We start from the raw sequence: 20,746 nt of genomic DNA, 5'->3' as shown, positions 1-20,746 counted from the left end.
GGGAAGAGAGATATAAAATAGAGAAGTCAATATATTAGGATGACTAAGAAAGGGCCCCTGAGAAAGGGATTTGTGCGTAGTGAGCTGAGGGTGTGGTGGCATCCCCATGATGCCACCTGGGGAAAAGCATTCGAGACAAAAGGAATATCAAACGCAAAAGGCCTGTGGCAGGAAAGCATCTGGTGTATCTCAAAAGAGTAAGGAGGCCATTGGGGCTTGAGATCAGAGAATGGGCTGTTGAGACAATCACTTTCAAGATGAGGAGATGAACTCACTTCCCAACCCAGTTTCAGGACTCCAGGAGAAGACGACTGGCATTTGAAGAAGGGAGGAGCAAAGCTGTCGTCAAGGAGAGCAGCGTGGGAGAGGCCTGCAGGGACCTCCAGTTCTCTCTCCTTGCTCACTCTAGGTGTAGCATCTGATGCACACGCTTCTTCCAGGGAAGATGAATGGAGGCAGTCATCTTAACCGACAACAAGAAGGAGCTCAGTTACCTTAGGCATATTTAAGGAAAGGTACAAAACTGAGCATGCATCATCAGCTAATCAGCGTCATTAATTTTCTCCCTCCTTTTTTGCCCCCAAGGTCCTTTCTCAGCCTGACATCATCTCGCACAGAGTCACCGTTAAACCTCAGTGGGACAACATTCTGTAAGCCCTAAACCAATATAGTTAAGAATTGAGTCTCCAGAGATCTTTCAACCCTAAATTGGCTCACCATCTAGAAAGTATCTCACAGAGAAACACCAATGAAACTCTGGTATTAGCCAATTAAAAACCAAACACACGCACAAACGCCCACACTGAAAAACAAGTCCGAATTCTGGACAAAACCAAAAAGGGCACCTTCGTGACTTTCTGAGACAGTGGTTCTTAACCTTTCATCAATTATAGGTCCCTTGAAGAACCTGATAAAAGACATGGAATCTGTCTCAGGAAAATCCATGTGCCCTCAATTTCAAGAGATTTTTAAACCCCATAAAGTCTGTCCACGGATTGGGGTTCAGAATATCTGCTTTGCAAGAAAAATTATTTTCCTTTTTAAAAATGCTAAAAGTGTTTAATATTTAGATTCATTAACATTCCTAAAACTTCAGTTACAGCTCTACTCTCTCCACTGACTATACACATGCTATAGTTTACAGTTCAGTAATCAGAATCTCACCTTCCTTCTGACATCAGAGCAGACAGAAGGCTGGAGCTGGGGAAAGGAGCTAGTGACAGAATTCATTGTCAGGGAGAGGGATCCCCCAGTTGAGGCCAGGTGCCTTCGGAGATGCCACCCTCAAACAGCTGCAGGGGGTACCCTCCGGCCCCAGGTTGCCGACCCTTCAGCAGCGTCTCTGTGATGCTACAAGGAGCCCTGGTCCCAGGAGAAGTACCGAGTTATGCAAACAGAGTTAGCTGAGTAAGAACCTTTTTTTCTGTCTCCATGCCACTGGGCACTCCTCTGTCCTACCACTTTTTTACTGTGCTCACCTGGAATGGCCTCTAGAATCTCTTTGTAAGCACTGAGCTGTGTTCCAGCATGTAAAGGAGGAAATTAAGCAGAAAGGGAGAGAAATACTCTGCCTGCTGATATTTTTCTCATCTATGTACCAGCCCTATGAATTTGAGCATAAATACTGAGGTAAAGCACACACACACATACATAAAAATCTTATAAAATTATACATTTTTACTGCTGGGAAATGGTCCAGGAGAAGGAAAAGTTTAAACATGCATATGCATTGTGTTTTGTTTTTGTATCAAAAAAAGGTGCTGACACTCTTATTTTAATAAAGTGCAAATGCGTCTCCCACTCTTTTCCTGTTCCCACACATCCTCTTCTCCGGCCACAGTGCCTTATGAACTTGTTGTTCTCACCCAAGGAGTTAGCTAGGAAGGAAACAGTCATCTGTTTAGGATGATTGGAATCAACCCTGCTTTCATAAAGTAGTATCGATAGCCTTACTCACTGGTATGTGACACATTTGCAATCCATAGTACTGGGAGTTGGGGACACTGGGAGTTTTATGAATGTGCATCTGGTGTTGCCTGAGAGGGAACTGGGTCACCATCACGGAGGTTGGGCAGCACCCCCGAGAATCAAGGATGAGACTTTTGGGGAAAAAGCAGTCTTCCTGTCCTCTGACTGGGAGCCAGGGCTCAACAAGCTTGAGAAGCACTGTCAGTGGCAGAGAAGATGGGGGTAGGGGTCCTCGGAGGAGGGCACCAATGCTCCAGGTCCTTTGGTAGTCTCCTGCTGTAGAGAGATTCTTCTTGCACTTAATGAGGGCAACCTCAAATCAGAGAAATTCTTAGCATTCTATAGGAATACATAGCAGCCACAGAGACCAGGAAAGGAAGTTGTTAATTTCCTTTCTGGGCATCTAGAGGGCCTGGGGTTGCTGCAGACCTCTGCAAGGTGTGGTGCAGGTAGCTCCGTAAAGGTGTACAGACAGTAGCAATTATACAAGTAAGCCCCTCTCACAGCATGATTTTGCTAGAGCAGTGGTTCTCAAGCAGGGGCAATATCTGGAGATGTTTTTGATTGTCATGATTGAGAGAGGGGTTGCTACTGGCATCTAGTGGGTAGAGGCCAGGGGTCTTGCTAAACCTCTTACAATGCTCAGGATGGCCCCAACTCCCCCAAGAAAGACTGACCCAGCCCAACATGTCAACAGAGTCAAGATCAGAAATCCGGTGCTGGAGGGAATGAGGGCCAGGAGATTTGGGGGCTGGGAGAAGCAGAATGTGTGGGAACCAGATGAAACAGAGAGCCCTACAGGTGGCATGTGTCTGACGTTTTCAATCAAACCTCCAAGGCTTTGGAGCCAAAACAAGGATATGTTTGACTGAATATTTCACTTCAGAATCAGACAATATCCAATTGCTGGTAAAAATTGGAGTATTTTCCTATGGCTTCTAGGTGAGTCTTTCATTTACTGTGTGTATGCATGCTGTTCAGAGAAAGGCAACCCAATTGCCAACACACTGCCCATCTGGAGTGAGGCAGTGCCCAAGTGGTACATGAATAAAACCTGGGTCCTTTGTGCCACAGACAATGCTGATAAAAAAGTTTACACACACTTCTTTGTGTTCAACACATTATCAACAGTGTGGGGTTAAGACAAATGAGCTGCCTCCCACCCCTCAAGACTGCAGCACTGGACCTGAAAAATTTCCTCTGAAGGATTTCTCAGGAGTGACTTTTCAATCCACACAAAGAGCTCCCTCCTGTGTCAACAGACATCTACGTTGTTTCCATGTCTGGGCTTTTGTGAGTAATACTGCTGATAGCTCTTCAAGTGATTTTATTTCTTTTGGATATATACCCAGAAGTGGGATTGCTGGATCATATGGTAGTTCTATTTTTTAGTTTTTTGAGGAACCTCCATACTGTTTTCAATAGTGGAAATGTACCAATTTACATTCAACGCCAGCAACAGTGTTTAAGGGCTCCCTTTTCTCCACATCCTCACCAACAGTGTGGTATGCACATACAATGGAAGATTATTCACTGTTAAAAAAGAAGGAAATCCTGCCATTTATGACAATATAGATGAACATTATACTAAGTGAAATAAACCAGATGTAGAAAGACAAATAAAGCACAATGCACTTACATGTGAAGTTGAAAAAAGTTGAAATCATAGAAACAAGGAGTAGAAGAGTGGTTACTTGTGGCTGGGGGAAATGGAGAGATGTTGGTCAAAAAGAACAACTTTTGGTTATAAGATGAATAAATTCTGGAGACCTAATGTACAGCATGATGACAGCAGCTAATAGTGTACACCTGGAATTTGCTGAGAGTGCATCTTAAGTGCTTTCACCTCCCCCCAAAAGCAACTATGTGAGGTGATAGAATAAATAACATGAAATAAAATAAATACAGAAAAAAGAGTTTCCTCCTCTTCTCTCAAGAATATCACCATAGGAGAATTCACTGAGGACAAAAGCACCAGGGGTTTGTGAGCATATACATGTGAGAGTGGGTGAGTGTGTTTGTGTGTGTGAGAGAGAGACTGAATGTGCATGTGAAAGCGTGGGTGTGCACTTTCCTGCCTCCGTCTTACTGTCGTTCCTCAGCGGAGCATGCTTTGCCAGTGACGACCGTGTCACCTCCCCTTCAGATCTCAGCTTCCTCATAAAGACAGGGTGTGGGCTTCGATGATCTCTAAGGTCCCTTTCCAGGTCTCTGCAGACAGTCATTTTCTTGCCTGCAGAAGAACATCAAATGGCTGCATCCTTTGCTTTCTTGTGCAAATGTCACCAGCACAGCAGGCTGCTCTGGGGGTGACAAGAATGGAGAAGCGCCCAAGACATCCATTCGTCACCTCCCATTCCTGCACTGAAGAAATGTTCCATATTCCTCCTTAAGATTACGTGAGGACTGTAATGGGCTGACTTTATGTGAGGATCCAAAGACAGAAAAACAGATTCTACTCAGTGCTTTACTCAGATGATCATTCCACAGAAGCCAAGTTGTTTCTAAAATAGTCCCTAAAGTAGCTTAAAAAATAATGGCGATTCTAAAACCAGATCATTTCCTGATGAAAACTCTGGGCCTGTTCAATTTTTAATCCTTTCTGAAATCAGCATGGTTTTTCTTTTCCCATAAAGGTATTTAGAATGAAGTCCTTGAATTTGCCCCTTGGACACGTTTATATACTGCATCGAATTTCCTAATTCTTTTAAACAAGGCCTTCTTAGCTTTAAATCATGGTTAACTGTCTTTGGGGGAATTTGGGTGTTTATTTCTATTTGTCTGAAAAATATACAGCAACAAATATTCATCATTTAAATGCAATTAAAATATGGAATCATAGAAACATCATTGTAATGATTTAAATTGCTCCATTTTTAATTAAGGGTTTGGGGCATTTGGGGATTAGAAACATAATGTAATGCACAATCAAGAGGCCATATTTCAATGGGCTTTTAATAATTGAAAACTCTATGACTTTAAGGATGAAAGGTATGTGGGAATATTTGCCAACACTGAGTGATAATGACACTAGGAAAGAACAAGAAAACATGGGTAAAAAATATGAAAATCAGATGTGCTGAGAAATTTAAAAATCTGTCTGACCAGTGAAATGCTCAACTGTCCTGAATTCTCCCAGGTTAAAAAGCAGTAAGTCAGAATAAAATTTCACATATAAATGGAATATGGAATTCAGTAAAGTTATTAGGAATAATATCTTCATTTTAAAAAAAGTTCTTATGTATTATATTCTGATTTCTCTAGAATCCTCTTAAATTCTTTATGGCTCTGAGACTTGTGGGACCACCTTAATTTGAATGTTGGACTCAATCTAAAAATGTGGTCTGTGGATGATAAAACCTAAACACGTAGTCAAACAATTTTAAATTAATTGACACTTTTATTATTCAGCTGGCCTCCAAAATGACTCCATGTAAATTATATTGCCATATATAAATCGTTTGAACTTTAGCTGCTGCATTTTCCATATAAACCAACAGCAGCTATAAACAGTGTGAAGTGAAGCGAAAAGTAGTTTCCCTATGGAAGCTGGAAATGTGAAGTCTCTCATGATTTTTAGCCTTGTATACTTTCCTAATCAACATCTCCTGCCACATTTTTAATTAAAGTGGTATCAGTGCTTAATGTAATACCCCAGGTTGTTGGGCATATGTGCACCACTCGTGTCCTGAGGCAGGTGTGTGTTGGTTCTCACTTGGCCCGACCTCAAATTGCTGAAGGGGCATTGGTGCACTGCCAGGGACTGAGCCTCCACGTGCTGGCTCCTGGGGGTACCTGGACCTTCCAAGACATTTTTGAACAAAATACTTGGGTGATCACCTGGTGTAACGTTCTGACTTTCCACAGAAGAATCACAAACACCTATGTGAGCCAGTGATCTCGATCAGCACTGTCCTATAAAAATAGAATGAAAGCCCTCTAGGAAACTCATCCCATGCTCGTGGCTAGGAAGAATTAATATCGTCAAAATGGCCATCCTGCCCAAAGCAATATAGAGATTTGATGCAACCCTATGAAACTACCAGCAACATTCTTCAATGAACTGGAACAAATAATTCAAAAATTCGTATGGAAACACAAAAGACCCCGAATAGCCAAAGCAATCCTGAGAAAGAAGAATAAAGTAGGGGGGATCTCACTCCCCAACTTCAAGCTCTACTATAAAGCCATAGTAATCAAGACAATTTGGTACTGGCACAAGAGCAGAGCCACAGACCAATGGAACAGACTAGAGAATCCAGACATTAACCCAGACATATATGGTCAATTAATATTTGATAAAGGAGCCATGGACATACAATGGCGAAATGACAGTCTCTTCAACAGGTGGTGCTGGCAAAACTGGACAGCTACATGTAGGAGAATGAAACTGGACCATTGTCTAACCCCATATACAAAAGTAAACTCAAAATGGATCAAAGACCTGAATGTAAGCCATGAAACCATTAAACTCTTGGAAGAAAACATAGGCAAAAACCTCTTAGACATAAACATGAGTGACCTCTTCTTGAACATATCTCCCCGGGCAAGGAAAACAACAGCAAAAATGAGTAAGTGGGACTATATTAAGCTGAAAAGCTTCTGTACAGCAAAAGACACCATCAATAGAACAAGAAGGATCCCTACAGTATGGGAGAATATATTTGAAAATGACACATCCGATAAAGGCTTGACGTCCAGAATATATAAGGAGCTCACACGCCTCAACAAACAAAAAACAAATAACCCAATTAAAAAATGGGCAGAGGAACTGAACAGACAGTTCTCCAAAAAAGAAATACAGATGGCCAACAGACACATGAAAAGATGCTCCACATCGCTAATTATCAGAGAAATGCAAATTAAAACTACAATGAGGTATCACCTCACACCAGTAAGGATGGCTGCCATCCAAAAGACAAACAACAACAAATGTTGGCGAGGCTGTGGAGAAAGGGGAACCCTCCTACACTGCTGGTGGGAATGTAAACTTGTTCAACCATTGTGGAAAGCAGTATGGAGGTATATCAAAATGCTCAAAACAGACTTACCATTTGACCCAGGAATTGCACTCCTAGGAATTTACCCTAAGAACGCAGCAATCAACTTTGAGAAAGACAGATGCACCCCTATGTTTATTGCAGCACTATTTACAATAGCCAAGAATTGGAAGCAACCTAAATGTCCATCAATAGATGAATGGATAAAGAAGATGTGGTACATATACACAATGGAATACTACTCAGCCATAAGAAAAGGGCAAATCCAATCATTTGCAGCAACATGGATGGAGCTGGAGGGTATTATGCTCAGTGAAACAAGCCAAGCGGAGAAAGAGAAATACCAAATGATTTCACTTATCTGTGGAATATAAGAACAAAGGAAAAACTGAAGGAACAAAACAGCAGCAGAATCACAGAACTCAAGAATGGACTAACAGGTACCAAAGGGAAAGGGACTGGGGAGGATGGGTGGGTAGGGAGGGATAAGGGGGGGAGAAGTAGCGGGGTATTAAGATTAACATACATGGGGGGGTAGGAGAAAAGGGAGGGCTGTACAACACAGAGAAGGCAAGTAGTGATTCTACAACATTTTGCTATGCTGATGGACAGTGACTGTAAAGGGGTTTATAGGGGAGACCTGGTATAGGGGAGAGCCTAGTAAACATAATATTCGTCATGTAAGTGTAGATTAGTGATACCAAAAACAAAGCAAAAAAAAAAAAAAAAAAGGGCAGTTCCTGTGTGGTAACCTCCAACGAGTTCTACACAAGGGTATAAAGGGCATATAAAAGTGTAGGCAAAGGGTCTGTTTGTGTTTATACAGGGGATCAAAGCCTAATTGGGCTACCCCGAAAATGAACTAAGATACGATATGAAAAAAAACTTCCAACATCAACACTCTCTGGAAGACTCATGCCAGAAGATGATCATCAAAAAACCCCAACAAATATCCACGCGCTGCTACAGCTGTAGATGCACTCATCCCACCAGTTCCTGGACTTGCCATGGGAATGAGGAAGGAGATATCTAAGCTGGCCTGTGCATACAGTAAAACAACAAATTTGACTGGATCTATACTGTTGGAACTCAACCAAGAATTTGGAGAAGTGCAAATTGTAGCGCTCCAAAATCTTACAACTACAGACTATTCACTGTTAAAAGAACATATGGCATGTGAACAGTCCCCAGGAATGGGTTGTTTTAATTTGTCTGATTTCTCTCAGACTGTTCAAGTTCAGTTGGACAATATCCACCATATCATAGATAAGTTTTCACAAATGCCTAAGGTGCCTTAATGGTTTTCTTGGTTTCACTGGAGATGGCTGGTAATTACAGATATGCTTTGGTTATGTAACTATACTCCTATTATGTTAATGTGTGTGCACAATTTAAGTAGTAGCTTAAAACCTATATATGCTGAAGTTACTCTACAAGAAGATATGTCAAAGAAATAATCAATCTTCCCATGTTTTCTTCCGTCTGCTACTTCTATAGCTTTTCTTCTTCCTTCCTAATTACAACCCTTAAATAGAATTCGTGCCTCATATCAAATTTATCGAGTATCATAACTCCTCCAAGTGGTAAAGATACCTCAAGACAAATGCTGGGCATAGAAGCCACAGGGCATAAATATGCAAAGAAGTAAAAAGCTAACCTTTTCAAACAATAAGGCTTCCCTCTCACTTACCAACTTCACATTTCCCTGTATGGCCCCGGAAGATGACTGGTTAGCCAGAGACGGGTAAGATTCCTCAAGGGAGGAACAACCTAAGACAGGCACAGTCGCAGGGGGGCCATCAGGTGAGAAATTGGGGATCAACAGAGGTGAGGCTTAGAACCTCACCCCCCCTATTCTGAGAGAAATCTTCTGCATACATGGATGTTTTATTGCCCTTGTCTAGCTTGGATTAACACATAGTCTACAGGCACACACCTGATCATCTACATTTGCTCTCTTACAACACTAAACTATGTTTTCTACCTTTATCTTGTATCTACCTACCACTTCAGCATTTTATTAAAAATAATAATAATAAAGAGAGAAATGTGGTATCCACATATAAATCAAGTATAAAAACCAAATGAGTATTCATATTTGAACTGACTGTTTATAGTTCATAATGCATGAGCAAAACCGAAAGTTTCTGTGATGACTGCCCTTGTACTGTTCACTATGTAACTTATTCATTAAGTAAGAATTTGTTCTACATGTAAGAACTTGTTTGTTATGCCTCAGAAGATTGGAGACTGACGAAAATTAGGCTTGGGGTGGATTAATGATTGTGCATTGAGCACTGACTCCCCTATACAGAATTTTATTGTCGTTAACAACCATTTGATCAATAAATATGAGAGATGCCCTCACAAAAAAAAAAAAAAAGGACAGACTTCCAATGGTAAAATAAATAAGTAACCGAGATGTAATGTATAGCATAAGGAATATAGTCAAGATATTGTAACAGCTTGGTAGGGTGATAGCTGGAACCTAGAATTATGTATATAAATGTTCTACCACTGTGTTGTACACTTGAAACTAATGTAATGTAATACTGTGCGTCAACTACCCTTCAATAAAAAATAATTATTAAAAAAAAAAAAATCTATAAAAAAAAAAAAAAAAAAAAAAAGAAGAATGAAAGCCCTCTATGTAACTTAAAATTTCCCAGTAACCACATGTTCAGAGGTAAAAAAAAAAAAAAAAAAAAAAGAGCAGGTGAAATTAACTCTGATAATATATTTCATTCAGTAAAAATCATAATTATTTCAGTAAGTGATCAACATAAAATTATTGAATTATTTTACATTTTTATGCTAAGTCTTTGAAATGTGATGTTTATTTTACATGTGCAGCACACCTCAGTTTGTACCAGCCACATTTCAAGTGCCCAATAGTCACATGTGGGTTAATATGCAGCTCTAGGCTGTCGAAGTGGACCAGAATGGCTTTTTGACACTGAAGAGATGACAACCAAAGGGAAGGGTAGCCTCTCCCTCCAGCAGACATTGTTTGGCCTCAGAGATTCAGACAGAGAAATGGAAGTTAGATTTTTGCACCTGGTCATAAGGGCAGCATTTCTAGAAGAAATAAAAAAGTGTAGAAAAAGATGTCAATAAGTTTGTGGTCTCTTCATACAATGCTAATACAACACACTAAGAATGAACCATCTACAACCACATGCAATGACAGGGATGAACCTTATAAACGTAATACTGATTGAAAAAAGCCAGATACAAAAAGTACATAGAGATCTTCCTCAATTTATGATGGGGTTACATCCTGATAAACCCATGGTAAATGGAAAATATCTCAAGTCAAAAAATACCTTTAATATACCTCACCTACCAAACACAGCTTAGCCTGGTACCTTAAACTCAGAACACTTATGCTCAGAACACTTACTTTAGCCTATAGTTGGGCAAAGTCCTCTAACCCAAAGACTATTTAATCAAGTGCTGACTATTTCAGGTAATTTCACTAAAAGTGAAGAAACAGGATATTGTATGCATACAGAATGGTTGTAAGCATACAGACTGTTTACCCTTGGACCACGTAGCTGACGGGGGCTATGTTTCTCTGCTGCTGCCCAGCATCACAAAACAGGATCATACTGCATATCTAACCTGGAAAAAGGTCAAAACTCAAAATTTAAAGTATGGTTTCTACTGAATGCATATCATAAATTTGAAAAATTGTTAGGCTCTCTCTTAGTTCATCCTTAGACAGGGACTATCTGCATTTTTTGAATCCAATGAAATGCAGTTAAAAAAAAAAAAACCCAGGTAAAACTAGCCAAGAAGTAAAAAGTCAAGATAGCAAGAGCCCTTAGCAGGGGGCAGTGACTGCAAGCTTCTCAGCGCTGGTGGTAATGTTCTATTTCTTGAATGGATATGTTTTATTTGTGAAAGTTCATTGAGCTATGCACTAATAAAATATTTACTTGCCATTACGTATTATATACTTCAATATAAATTTTTTAAAAGAAAGGTAAGATTCCAACTACTAAATTTCTATGTATTTCTATTCTGGAACATAAACACATATCGTATGCCAGATAACATTATAAAAATTCTTCTGACCTAATTTTTAAAAATTTTAGGTTACAAAATAAATTATAAAAATAAACAAAATAAAAGCTCATAGTTACTGATTTCTGAAGATAAACTCTAGGTGGCCAGGAGCAAGCGTGCAGGACAGAAACGGTACTGGGTTCAGGAACAGCTTAAGAGCTCTCTGTGTGGGACTGGACATAGAAGGGCCATGGACGATCCGCTACACTCTGTCCTTTCCTCAAAGAATATTTAATCTTGTCCTGAGTTTCTCCAATTGTTACTGCATCTCTAGATTTAAAATCTTTGCAATTGAACTCAAGAGACAGAGAGCCTTAAGAGGAAAGCTTGCCTATCAGGTCTTGAAAAAACAAGTCTAAGGATGACAACTTGAAGTATCCTGGTAGATTTGGAACATAAGTACATCTGATTCTAAGACTTCTGATAGCTCATAATCATTACCAACTTTTTGAACTATGTCCCTAAGGAAATACTATATCTGGAAAGCTTGTCCAATTTATCATTAAGAATACTTACTTGGGTTTTTTTTTGGGGGGGGTGTTGGATTTCATTTTTTATTGACATATAGTTGATATACAATACTATATGGGTTTCAAGTATACAACACAGTGATTTGACAGTAATCCATGATATTAAATGCTTTTCCCATAGTGCAGTTCCTGTCAGCATAGAAAGATGTTACAGAATTTCATCCTCATGACTAATTTATATTGTCACTGAGATTTCGTGCCTCCCCTTCACCTATTTCACCCCTTTAACCCAAACCCTCTCCCAGTCACTTCTGAGTGTCTATGAGTATATTGCTGTTTTATTGGTTTGTTTTGTTTTTAGAGCCCACATGTAAGTGAAATCATATGACACTTGTCTTCCTCTGCCTAGTTTATTTCACTGAGCATGATACCCTCTAGATCCACTCATGTTGTTGCCAATGGCAGGATTTCTTTCTTTTCTGTGGCTGAATAATATTCCATTGTGTATATGTACCACATCTTCTTTATCCATTCATCTACTGATGGACACTTAGGTTGCTTCCATATCTTGGCTATTGTAAATAATGTGGCAATAAACAGAGGGGTGCATATATATTTTTGAATCAGAGATTTTGTTTTCCTCAGGTAAATTTCTAGTAGTATAATTACTGGGTAACATGGGATTTCTATTTATATTTTTTTGAAGAACCTCCATACTGCTTTCAATAATGGCTGCACAATTTATATCCCGACCCACAGTGTAGAGGGTTCTTTTCTTCACATACTCACCAACACTTGTTATTTCTTGTCTTTTGGATAGGGACAATTCTGACTGGTGTGAGGTGATACCTCATTGTGGTTTTGATTTGTGTTTTTCCCTGATGATAAGTGATGTGCAACTTTCATGTGCCTGTCGGCCATCTGTGTGTCTTCTTTGAAAAATGTCTATTTAGGTCCTCTATTTTTTAACTGGGTTAGTTGTTTTTTTGGTGTTGAGTCATATGAGTTCTTTATATATTTTAGATGTTAACCCCTTATCAGATTTATCATTTTCAAATATATTCTCCTATACTGTAGGTTGCCTTTTTGTTTTGCTGATGGTTTCCTTTGCTATACAGAAGCATTTTAGTTTGATATAGTCCCGCTTGTTTATTATTGCTTTTGTTTCCCCTGCCTGGGAAATGTTTACCCTTGAGAAAAATTATTGACAATTCTTCTTAAGAAAGAAAAAAGAAGATCCATCCTGTAATTCAGGATGCTGTGATTCACAACCAACCCAAAGTCTAGTTAGAAGGCAGTCCTTGGCTGAGAGAGCCTAACAGGAGAGGCACTTCTGCTTATCATCTCTGCAGAGGCTCCTGGGTGTATTTCAAACTGACCAAATTCCTCATCAGTTCTATGTATGTGCCATTGCTATTGGGCATTACATAAAAACTGTAACTTAGAGAATATCTAAAATGCTTTTTGCTGGATATCTCAGCCCTCCTGCCCATAAACTCCCATAGACCAGTATACCATTAGAACCTGCTGTCCTTAGCTCCCATATGCTCATGGCTGACACTTGCAGCTGTTTTAATAGTTGTTTAGATGTCTCTCATGATGAAGGTGGAGACAGTAATTATTTTCATATCATCACAAATGCTGTGCTTAAAGCCCTGGACCTTATATATCAATTTTTGTTGAGTTAAATTCCTAAGATTCAAAGAACATAGATTGTACTATAGGAAAACTATGCCCCATCTTAAAACTCTCCTAAAATATATGGTTTTGTTGTTGTAATCATTGACATCCAAAGATGAGGTTGCTTATATTCGAAGGTAAAGTTTAAAATTGTGACCTCTATAATCCAAACGGAGTGGAATGGCAGTCAAGCCACAAAAATTAATTTTTTGTAAATAAATTAATACAAGTTCTTGGCTTGTATTGCTAGAGTATCCTGAAGGGGCTATGTTAAGCACAGCGATATTTGTTAAAACCCCGTTTCCATCCCCCATTACTTTCTTTATTTGCCACAGCTTCTTCTGCATCTCTTCCCATCAGCACTCTGATCCTCTCCCACCAGCTTTCCTGTTATGTCAAAACTCTGCAAAATAGTATGTTGCTCGAAGGAGGCTGGAGAGCAAGAAAAGAAACAGGCCAAGACTGACCCCTGTTCAGAGGCATAGGGGAAAGGAAGGCTGGGCACAAGCATGTGCTGATAAATTTTTGTCCCATCACACAGTTTTAGTTTCAGATTAGCACCATCTTAGGTTGGTTCCTGGGGAAAGACACACTGAAAGAGAGATTTGTCTGCAAGACATTTTTTGAGGAAAGCTCTCAGAAACAACCTGTTAAAGAATAAGAGAAGCAGGATAATAAGGCAGAGTGAGAAGTAATGTAAGGCAGCTATGATAGAAGCCTCCCACAGTGCTGCTGGAGAGCTTTGAAACTGGATGGTTCTTCAGAGTTGTCCAGAATCAACACAAGGGGTCCAGGCCTTTGTACCCCCTCACCTGTCACTGGATGTGGGCTGCCCCAAGAGGGGCAGGACCTTGGGATATGCAGCTGTCTTCAGCAGAGGGTTAGGAGATCAGCTATGAACTGACAGCAGCCAGCAGCCCAGGCAGGTGAGGGAAAGAACACTCTGGGCTTGAAGGGGGAACCAAGTGGTGCATAACAGCATCCACTTATATTGAAAGTTGTCTTTTTATCCTAGATAATGGGAATTATCTGTCTCTGTATTGCTATCTGTGATCATCTCTCTTCACTTTACAATCTCTGGGACTCTTTGTTCCTAATTATTGTTTTGGAAGACCTCATATGAAGTGAGTTTGCTTAGTCTGTTGTTTTTAAACCAGGTAATGGCTCTCCGTTCCATGAAAATCATTCTGCCAAAGCCTTTGAAGAGTTCTTTATGCTCCAGCCTCCTCCTATGAACGTTTGCTTCCATTTAGCTTTCTGCACAGTTGTTCAGACCTCTTCTTGTCATATACCCTCTGCGCATTTTCAGGCCAACTAAAGTTCATTTTCAGCAGTAAAACTGCAGCGTAGTTGTGCAAGTTTGATGTTGTTGATGGTGAGCAGCTGGCACAAATGAAATAGCTCTAGAATTGAACTGCTTGATAGTATATGCCAAAGTCTCCCGGGCCTTTAGGAAATTTGGTTTTCAGCACCTCTCAAGTCTGGCTTGAATTTCCCCAGCTATGTTGATACCAATACAGTTTCTGAGCCATAGATTTCTTTGATTCTGTTTTCCTTACCAATACATTTAGCATGTAGTTTGACTGGGAGAGCAAAAGTGTGTTTTTGTTTCAGTTGAAATGCCTACTTCTTTTATCCATGGTACATACAATGATATAGAGCCTCAGTTTCCTTCAGCCTGATTTTCATTTAATTTGATGTTAATTTGATGGTGAGTCTATCTATGCTTGTCTTCATGTGTGCCCACTTTCACACAGGTATGAACATAGAGCAGTCCTAAATGAGTTCCCAGCTAATGATTGAAAGAACTGGTAATTAACTCTAACTTGGATCTTCTCATGAATGCAACTGGAGCATTATCAATTCTGACTTGACAGCCTATGCCATCTTACCACATTTTAAAGGGCCTGTTGTAATTTTCTGGTGAAAAAACCTAATTAGTAGCTTCTAATGACATTACCTGAATGCCATTGGGTATACCCTCTGCACTCAGCTACACCACTAGGCATCTAATGGCACAGGTCAGTGGACATTGCAGCTTGGCAAGTTCTTTTCTTATTGTGGGCCCACATCCCAGCTGGTGGGAGGTCTGTCAGATGTGAAACTCTAGGCCCACTGACTACAGTGTGTTACAGAGTCAGACCAGCCAGATTTGAGAGAAGCACAGAGTTAGGTCCTAGGATGAAAAAATAAGTAGGATCAGGAGTTCAAAGCTAACCATGAGTTTGTGGCCCAGAGAAGTGAGTGATCAGGGAGCAGGGAGCTCCTGGAGCTCCAGGCAAGGCAAAGGACCAGGTAAAAGCAACTGGACTTTGTTCAGCAGTGACATGGGCATGTCATAAACTCCCTTTAGTGTCTCAAAGTTACTGGATTGTTAGCTTTGGCTCTCCACAACTGGTCACATCCCAACATTCCCACCCCCACCCAGTAGTTTACCTTTCACATACGGAGCTATAAAGAGTCACTCTGAACTATTCAAGGGTATAAAAACTAACTTTTTTCTTTTTCCCATCATAGAAAGCTTTTTTAAATTGACTAATTAAGCTTCACATGATCTGTCAGTAGAGTAATAGATTGAAAGACAGTACAACCCCCTGCTGAAATGAAGTCCCATTTGGAACAGCAGCTTTTTTTGAACTGTAACTAGACAGCAGTTTAAGAGAGAGTGCTGAGGACAACATATGGGACAAAAACCCAAATGGATGGAAATATGAAAATAGGACAGGAAGCTAAAATAGATGTGCACTCAATTTCTATAGTATAAATAGCATTGTCTATAATCTCAGGTATATGATTCAGCAATTGCTAATAGAAATCATTTTCAGTATCACAAGTAGGCAAGCCGAAGGTCCATAGATTCTTTTATAGAAGTGGGAAGGGTCTCTGAAAGACATTGAAACACTCAAAAATTCCAGATGAGTTACATTTTTTTTCCATTTGTTTATATAATTGGAGTCCTAATCTCCTAAACTAAATAGGAATGACTGTTCATCCAACTAAACAGTGAGTTTAGGTACCCAAAGGAAGCCAATCTCAGTAAGGGTAGGTACAAAACTCACACAGCTGTTGGTTCATTGCAAATGCACGTCAACCACCCTGACTTGGCGGTATAAATAAATTCTGCTATTTATTTACTCCTCCCAGAATGAACTCCAACTTCACTCACAAATGTTTCCTCCCCATCTTTAGCTCTCAGCTCCTTTGTGCTGCCCTTATTCTCAACATACCATCTCGTTGTCTAACCCGTATTGGTCCAGTTTCCTTCCCATTAGTATTCAACTTTAATTTTTACCCATCCCTTCCTGTCCTTTCTGCCTCAAAAAAAAACAACAAAAAAGAGCAATGTCCTCAGTTCCTTCCAAGACCAAGCCTTCCACTTGATCCTCTTTCCCCTCCCTCATCTTCTTTGGAGCCTTATTCCATCCATCAAACAAACCTCCCTGCTTGACGTGATCTTTTGAGTTTTTTAGTCACCTGTTCTAGTCACCTATTACTGCATAGCAAGCACTTTAAACCTTTAGTGGTTTTAAAACCACAAAAAACAGTCATTTGTTCACTCACAAATCTGTCATTTAAGCAGAACAGGGCTCTTCAGTGATCCAAGTGGCATCTTCTGGGGCTAGAAAGCCCGAAATGACTTTGTCACTCACATCTGCTGCCTCAGCTGGGATGCCTCAAATACCTGGGAGATGGCTGGACATCTTTCTCTCTCTCTCTCCATGTGGTATTGCCAGGTAGACAGCTGGGTTTCCCTCACAGCAGGTTGGTATCAGGTTAAGACTTCTTATACGGTGACTGCCTCCTCCAGATACAAAAGCAAAGTTGTCTGGTATTCTTAGGGCCTTGACTTAGAAGCCTGTCTAAGAACATCACCTTCTCTCAAGAGTTACCATCATGTGTACAAAGAACAAAATATGCTCAAAAACTTTCCCCTGTTGCCAGTTAGGAAAGTTCAGTCTTCTTGTCTTCGTTTGCCAAACACCGTCATTTCTTGTCTTGAACCATATTTCCAAATACCATAGCAAATTCACATCAATTTTAGTCCCACAGAAGCAGTTCTCTAAACCTGTCTTGTTTTTTCCTGCTTCTGTAACTATCCTTCAGAAAAGTATCCTCCATTATGTTTGCCTATTGAAAACTTACCCTATCTTTTAAATCCAGCCTTGGAAGATACATTTTCCATAAAGACTTCTTAGATCAAACCACTCCATGTGCTTTATACCCAGGGAATTTTGTTTAGACATTGCTTTTAGAGTATATCAGGTCTTAAGTTATCATGTGTTGTTATTTTGTTGTTCCTCACTAGATCATACACCCACGAGTCTAGTTAGTCTGTAAAATCCCAGCATCCAACTCAGTTGATAAGAGCTCAATATTTTTGAGGGGAATTGAGAGAGCACTACAGTTTTCAACCTGTAGGCAAAGAGTTATGCAAAATGAGAGAAGTTTCTTTCAATACATAAGATGCAGCTGCCAGGTTTGAACAAAGTTTCTCTGTGGACAGGGTGGCTAAAATTCTGCCCCACTCAAATCACTCAGTGGCGTAAATATGAAATTAAGTTCTAGAGGAACATTTTAAAAATATCTAGATGTATCAAGAAAAACAACTCTGCATTTTCCCAAATTACCTAGTTAATTGCCTTACTTCACCATCTTGTTTTATATTATTGCTCTAGGATTTATGACTAGCTAATGCTCATTAAATTTTAATGACCTCAATATATGTGACAGTGAAGCTGCACTTCCTTTTGCAAGCAGCGTGTAGATACATCAACATATCAGTAGTGCGCCAAACTGTTGAAGATAAATCTATAGAATGGAATAAGGAAATGTTGGTAAGTATTTTATGTTGTAAGAAGAAAGTATTTCATTACTCCCTATAACAATGACAACAAAATTATACCATACATCTGGTAAGCAGCAATTAAGGCTCTATCTCACTTTCACAAATAGATTGATTCCTAAAATGTATGGATCAATCAATAAATTATATTTTCCTACCTCCCTATAATTTATTTAAGATTCATTTCTCATCCATCTTTGTCTAACAATTTTAACTTTCGTACATTAGTCTGCTTAACCCACCCATAGATTCTCTATCAAGTAGTTAATGGTCTGTAAACAAACACTAAAGAAGCTCCTGTTTTAAAGGAATTCTAGGGCAAATACTTCTGCAAACTCGGTGATTAGATTCTAATTTGTGCTTTGAAAATTCAACTTTGCATAAATAGGTCATGTAAGCATTTGCAGTTTATGATTACATTTGGTTCCAAAGATAGTTTGAAAATTGATTACTGAGAAATTGGAATAAAATGTTTCCATCCAAATCATTTTAGTCAAGTTCCCCAAAATGGTACCTTTTAACTCTAATGCTGGTGGCCTGTAGCACATCAGTGCCATTAATAAGTAGATTGATTTCAGGATCCTGGGACCAGAGAGGGTTGGATGTCATAGGAAGAAAGAAGAGAATAGAGAACAGTCCTCATTGGGTGGTTCTAAGCAATATTCCAAAACTGTGAGGTTGCCATCAGTACTCTTCTACTCCCTGCATTTATCTTTTCCTTTCATATCCACTTCTTTCCTCAGGTCTGGCCCTAAGGTTGTCATTTTGTAGTCTCTTGCTTGAATGACATTAAAAGATGTATTTCAGGCTTAAAGATTACTTAAAGCCATCCTATTTCATCCAAATTGCTCTCCCATCCAGCTGGACCAAAAATGTAGGGAGCAGGGACTCTGGCAGGGAGAGGAGAGAAAAAGTCTGAATCTCTTGCAGCATATCTATTTATATAGGCCTAAAGATGACAGAAGTGAGTTCACATTTTTTTCTTACAATATCTGGACGTTCCTTGACAGCATTAATAATGTAGTGAAATAAACATGAGAAGGAAATGGTGAAAAGAGATGATGCTACACCTTCTGCAAAGAGAGGGATGGAACAGAGCTTCTAGTAGCAATGAGTAGGAAGGAAGAGGGGTGATAATTCTGGTCAAATCGGACAAGGAGCAATAGCCATTTACATGTCAGGGCATTCATTAGTTGGGAATTTCAGACTTAAAGTAAGACCCTTGTCTTGTCATGATTCAAGCCAGCAAAAGGAAGTAAACTGCAAGGTCAATATTACTCACTTTTTCAAATATATCAGGAGTAAATGTATGTTCAGCTTGGAAATTAAAAGGAAACTAATTAGAAATAAACAATTTAAAAATCCTGACAGTTAAGCATTTTTATTTTGAGTTGGAAAGAATTCTCAACAATTCATTTTGAAATTATCAAAAGTTTAGTGTATTACTAGTCATATATTTTGTGATGTCATAACTGTGAAAGTTATTTATAGGAAAACAAAGGTATTCAACATATCCACCAAGTGAGGAAATAACTAGCAGAATTTTATATGTGTAAGTATAGAATCTGTCAGTGGGAAATGTAGCAACTTAACCCAGAATCACAGAGGCAGAGTTTTATTCTAGCCATCCATAGGGTTCCTATGTTTCTACCATATTTCGCCTTGCCCACGCACCATCACAGTGAATCAGAGGTTCCTGTTCCCATCCAAGGCCAACCCCTTCACCCACCCCATCTCTTCTTACCTGCTCAAGGATGGTGCTCCTGCAGCCACCTCCTTTCATCCAGGTTATTCCTATCGATGTACAATATGCATCAATATCTCAGATTTAAAACAAAAGTTCTTCTCTTTGGAGAAATGGCTGATTCCAAGGTAAGGTAGAAATTGTACAAAATGAGGCTGAGAGCACCATGTTATACCAGACTGCAATGAAATTTTAAAAAACTACAAGGGTATGGCAAAGGATTCCAGGACTAAATCGAAGAAGCTCCCATTGGGCAAAAATGGGGAAATTTGAGCGTCAATGTGTATAATAACTATAATGTATTGAGACACATTAAATATATTTAAATCCATGAGCTCATAATCTTACTTAAAATACTCACTGTTGGAGGATACTAAAGAACTCATTATTTTGAAAACCATTAAAGAGAAAGAACCAAAGATTTATTCTATCTTTCCTAAACAAACTGTAATAATAAGTAACCAAATAAATAATAAGGGAGGTATTGCAGCTAATAAATAAAGAATCAAGGATAGGATTAGACTGTCACCATTTTTGCAATCCCTAATGAATTAATGTATCTAGACTTTGAGCATCAATGGCTGGTAATGTCACAAAAAGAGAGCCAAGCAGACCTACCACTACCTATGAAATAATATTGCCAAAAAACACTAAATCTGAATCTTATCAGGCTTTTTGATCCAATAATCATTTTGGTGAAATACCAAAGAAGATGAATATATTCAAATCAGGAATACCCAGACAGTAAGAAACTCTACAAGACAAAAAACCTGGTTTCTTTGAAAATAAATTACAAGGGGGACAAAAGATGGAGAGAGAATTTTTAGATCAAGAGATTTAAAAGACAGCAAAGCTAATCCAAAGTAAATTGGAATGTGTAGATACTGTTTGGAAATTAATCCAAACAAATCATATAAAATTATGACATTTATGAGGTAATTAGAAATTTGAACACTGGATATTTGACATC

The sequence above is a fragment of the Manis pentadactyla genome, chromosome 6 (assembly GCF_030020395.1).
Source record: "Manis pentadactyla isolate mManPen7 chromosome 6, mManPen7.hap1, whole genome shotgun sequence".
Classification (NCBI taxonomy): domain Eukaryota; kingdom Metazoa; phylum Chordata; class Mammalia; order Pholidota; family Manidae; genus Manis; species Manis pentadactyla.
This window is presented reverse-complemented; position numbering follows the sequence as displayed.